We start from the raw sequence: 5,577 nt of genomic DNA on the forward strand, positions 1-5,577 counted from the left end.
GCCCATTCTGCGCCCCCGTCCCCCCCGTCCCCGGAAGATCCTGGCCAGAGGCTCTGGTCCCCTGCAGTGAGGCACAGCAAGAGCTCTTGGGGACATTTTGGCTCCCGGGGAGGGATGGAGGATCACCCTCTGGGCAGTGGCTTGATTCCTTCCCCTGTGCCCCAGCCCCTGAAATCCTCACCGAGGACCCCAACATGGTCATGGCATTGAAAACTCACTTCTGCTGTGAGAAGCTGCAATGATTTTTTTTTTTTTTTTTTTTTTTTTTGTGGTACGCGGGCCTCTCACTGCTGTGGCCTCTCCCGTTGCGGAGCACAGGCTCCGGACGCGCACGCCCAGCGGCCATGGCTCACAGGCCCAGCCACTCCGCGGCATGTGGGGTCCTCCCGGACCAGGGCACGAACCCGCATCCCCTGCATCGGCAGGCGGACTCTCAACCACTGCGCCACCAGGGAAGCCCCTGCAATGACGTTTTACAGTCACTTTGTATGTGAGGTCAAGCTAATGCTCCTGGCATTCATTCATTTATTCATTCACTCACTGTCATGGTCGAATTGAATATTACAAACTTGAAGGTTCGACCGGGATACATTGAAGGCCAACATTCCTGCGTATGTCTTTCTTTCCCGGGCATACATTGGGTCTATAAAATTTTCTATGATCTGAGCCTAGTTGATTCTAATCTTCCCAAGGAGCCTCTGAGGGAGACTGAGGGGGGAGGAGGAGGGCTGAGCCCCCCCAGGGGTGCAGCACATCCCCAGAGCTGCACTGAAGTCAGTTTCCAAACAGCCAGCCAGGTGAACTGCCTGAGGTGTACAGATACTCAGTTGATTATTTGCTTTAATGTGTGTGTATGTTAACTGCACTCCTCTGTATTTCATGATTAAAAAAATAAAGTTATAAAAAGTTGACTGGATCACAGGAACACTCGGCAGGAAAGAGGAGCAGAGATGAAGTCATGGCAGCCTCAGGCTTCGGATACCACAGAGCGATATTTATCAGGTTCGAGGGCAAAGGTGCAGCCTGATTCCTGGTCACATTGTCCTTTGGAAAAAAGGCAACAGACATGGAATGCAAGAACCCAAGGGGGACAGGAGAACTGACTGTCGTTTCAAACACGCAAACGTTTCAGACATCAGCAAATTCTCATTGTCTCTCCCATTTGTCATTTCCGTTCCACCAGCTAGAAAGCCCTGCAAAGCAGAGTCTTGTCCCTCTTGTTTTCTGCTGTGCCACACTCTGTCTAGCTGGACGTGGCGCAGAACAGGAGTCATGGGTTTCGTGGAGTGAGGTTGTTAGTCCCCCCTGTGTCCTTTTCATATGTTTTCTTTTATGGCCCTGACATTAGGACGTAAGATTCCCCTGAAGAAAATAAAACTTGGTGACTTGAGGTCTTGATGATTGAGGCCAGATTTTGGCTCCATAGAGCCTGAGATGCTCAGAAAACACCCAGAGATGCTGTTTTCAGGTGGGTCGTGGAGAACATGATGGTGGAAAAAGATGGTCACCCGGAGTGTCTGCCCTCACACAGACTAAGGAGAAAGGGATCCATAAACCCGGTCACCATGTGCTTCTTTCTCTGAAGAGCATCAGCTCCCCCCACCCCCACCCCGCTTGGAATTTGCGGAGGCAGAAGATGCACAAGTGTTTCTTGTGGACAGAAGGGGGCCGTGCACAAGGGGAAGCTGGTGTGAGGTTGTCCCCAGACCTGACCAATAGGGCAGCCTGGAGCAGTGAATGAGCTCAGTGGACAAAAGCGGAAGCCCTTGCCAGATTCCTGGAGCTGCAGAAGGCTGGAGAGATGAGCTGATGGCTAAAGCGGCCCTTGCATCAGCTAAGTGCAAGCGCTCATGGGGGATGCGGGGCATCAGTAAAGGAGCCAGGGGAGCCCGAGTGAGAGAAGGCACCAGTTTAAGTCCCGCCAGCCGTGTAGAGCCTCTTGTGATGGCGCTCAGGAGCAAGAACTTTCCTGCTGCCTCCCTCCCTCCCTAACACCCATCTCCCCTGCCTTCTCCTGCAATCACGTTAGTTTTCTGCAGCTGCTCTAACAAATTACCACAAACTCGGTGGCTTAAAACAACAGAAATTTATCCTCTCACAGTTCTAGAGGCCAGAAGTCCAGAACCAGTTTCACTGGGCTGAAATCAAGATGTCCGCAAGGCTGGATCCCTTCCGGAGCCCTAGGGGAGAATCCATCCTTTGCCTCTTCCAGCTTCCGGTGGCTGTCGGCATGCCTCGGCGGGTGGCTGCATCGCTCCAGTCTCTGCCTGTGTGGTCGTTGCCTTCTCCTTCTGTGTATGTCACTCCCTCTGCTTCTCTTATAAAGACACTTGTGATGGCATTTACGGCCCACCCAGATAATCCAGGATAATCTTAGCTCAAAAATTCTTAGTCACATCTGCAATCTTAGTCACAACTGCAAGGACTCTTTCTATAAGAGATAACACAGGTTCCAGGGATTAGGGCCTTGATATCTTTCGGGGGCTATTATTCAACCTACTACCGGTTAGGAACCACCACTTGCCAGCTGGACAGATAGAAGGGGAAGAAAGAAGCCAAGCATCCCCTTTCCAGAGTTCTAAGTTTTGCAGCTGCATTAAATCCTAACGGGAAAGACTTAACTTTTTAAAAATTGAGATATAATTGACATATACGTTGTGTAAGTTTAAGGTGTACAAACGTGTTGATATGATACATTTATATATTGCAATACGATGACCACTGTAGTGTTAGCTGATACCTCTATCCCATCACATAATTATCACCTTTTTGGGGGGGGATAGATTTAATTTCATAAAAGCAAATGAAGGGGTTTTCTTTTGTGTGGGATTCAACTTTCAAACCTCTGAATTGAAATTGTTTGGTGACTGTTTTATGTCTGGTTCCCGGAAACAGATTCTGCCCACAGGAGGTTTCTGGGCCGGGGGTGGGGTGGGGGGAATGGTGGGAGGTGCTCTTAGGAACCATAGGTGGGAGGGAGTCTGGGGGGCAGTGGGGGACGATGAACTGGGATGTAGTGACCACAAAGGTTTTGGGAAGTCCCCGGCATGCTCTGGGGCTGGGCCCTCGGAGTTGTCCTGAATTAAGACAAGCAGCCTGCCCTTCGTCTCCCCACATTGGATGTAGCTGCCCCCAAGGAGGGACTGTAACCTTGGGAATTGGCAGTAGACGATTCCAGGAAAGGGACTTGCGGTGAGCAGCCGGAAGCCAACACTCATAGCAGCTGGGGAATTAATGCCTCCGCCCTGAAGAGGGGGTCAGGTGGCATACCATAATGTCCACCAGTGACCCAAAGTGACCATGGGAGTTGATTATCTCAGGAAACGTCACTGAGGAAATGAGGGAGGACTTCCTACACTGAATCAGCATGTGAGGAAACATGGGAATCCACGTAAAAGTTGCCTTATGGTTACAAACCCCTCGCTTCATTGGAGAGACCTGGGGAAGCCCACTGGGTTATCTTTTGCGGGGACTGGGGGTCATTTAGTCATTTGGGCCACAAAAACTTATTGAGTACCTACTATGTCCAGGACTCTTGTGGATGCTGGAGAGTCAGTGGTGAACAGGAATCCCCCTAGAGGGGGTGCAGGACCTGCTCTAGATCCCTCCAAGCCCCTCTCATGCCCTGAGGGTTCTCCATGCACCAGGCCGAGGGTGCCCCTCCCCAATACACTCAGAGCCCCGCACAAAGCAGGGCTGCCCAAAGGTGGGAGGACAGAACTCCCATGCTCCTCTGCTCCAGAACCCTGAGCCCAGCCCTCTCGACCCCTCCCAAGTCAGACCATCCCTTTCCTCCAGCGGGGCTCTGGCTGGCTTGTGTGGGAGCAGATGGGTGGATGGGTGCGGGTGAGCCATTTGGGGTGAGAGCATACACACGATGGGCTCCTCCTACCAGAGGGGCAGTTAGGGTCTTCCTGGCCACCCCCTGCCTCCAAGAGCCCCCCAAAAAGCCACTCCTGCAGTTATGCTGCCTGCTTAAAGCCTCCAAGGAGGGCTAGTTTTCTTTTTAATCTCGAATTCACCAAGCCTGACTCACCGGCAGCCTTCACACGGTACCCGACTTATGTCCCCCAGGCAGTTACACACAGGTTACTCATCACAGCATCGTATGCCAGGGCAAAAGACTGAACACAAACGCTTATATATGATTGTACAGCCTTCCTCAGAATACTACACAGCCGTAAAAAAGGCTCAGGATGCTTTTTACCTGCTGATACGAAGAACTTCTCTCTGAGTTATAAATACAATGAAGTGAACAAAGCGAGGTACGGAACACCATGCAGCATATATATTACCATTTATGTAAATGCAAGAAAGGGGGGAGGAGATAGGTTCACGTTGGACTGGTGACGCATAACATTTATTTGGAAAGACTTAGAAGAACCTGATGCCTCTGGCTGCCTGCACGTAAGGGAACTGAGTGGGTGAGAGACAGGAGGAGGGAAACTGTTGCTAAGCCCCTTTTGAACTTGGACCCATGAATGTCATAGCTATTCATGAATAACTATAAGCCACACTTAAAACATAAAATGAACAGTTTTAAAGTTAGCTGGTAAGCCTCGTGGGCTGGAACAGGTGTTCTCATTTCTTTGCTCAGTGAACTCAGCAGAGATGGGGAGCAGCTGGTGACGCACTCAGCGGGGCTCTTTCATCCATTCATTCCACCAATACCTGCCCGGCCCCTGCTGGGAGCTGGTGGCACAGCTATGGTCAAGGATCCCCCTAATCACCTGGGGAGGGGGCGGGCAGCTTCCTGGACCACACCCCAGGAATTTGCAACTTTAAGAAGTCCCCAGGGCTTCCCTGGTGGCGCAGTGGTTGAGAGTCCACCTGCCGATTCAGGGGACACGGGTTCGTGCCCCGGTCTGGGAAGATCCCACAGGCCGCGGAGCGGCTGGGCCCGTGAGCCATGGCCGCTGAGCCTGCGCGTCCGGAGTCTGTGCTCGCAGCGGAAGAGGACACAACAGTGAGAGGCCCGCATACCGCAAAAAAAAAGAAGCCTCCATCCCCGGATCATTTTTGCAACCACCAGAGTACTGAGAACCACTGGTCCAGCACTTTGTGCCTTACCTCATCAATTTCCAAGAAACACACACCTTAGAATCCAGGCCCCAGAACCTAGAGGTGCTGCCACGTGCCCCCCTCCTGACCACTGCCCCATGCACCCCCCTACAGATATTTGCTCCTAACAGCTTCCAGCTGAGTTAAGCCTCCAGCGCCATGGCCAGGTTGACCAGTCCCAGGCACCAGCTTCCCAGAGCCCCTCTTGCTCCCAGCTGGAGGCTGGAGGCGTAGGCAGCCAGCCTCAGCCTCCGAGGGTCTGCAGGCACTAGGTGCTTCATAAATTCGTGATGCGCGGACTCTGACCCCAGCTGCTCCTCGGCACCTCCCTTCTTCCCAGCAAACCTGCATGGAGAAAATCAGTTACACTTGGGTAGCTGCTTAACAAGGGGGCGGGCTGGAGAGGCCCTGAGCCCATAAGAGGGCAGGGCGATGGGGGAGCCCCGGGGTCATCTGAGGCTACTGTGTGAGGGCTGCTGAGCAGGTCTGGGGGCGGTCAGCTTGGAGGGCTGTGCC

This window comes from Pseudorca crassidens, chromosome 2 (genome assembly GCF_039906515.1).
Source record: "Pseudorca crassidens isolate mPseCra1 chromosome 2, mPseCra1.hap1, whole genome shotgun sequence".
NCBI classification, from domain to species: domain Eukaryota; kingdom Metazoa; phylum Chordata; class Mammalia; order Artiodactyla; family Delphinidae; genus Pseudorca; species Pseudorca crassidens.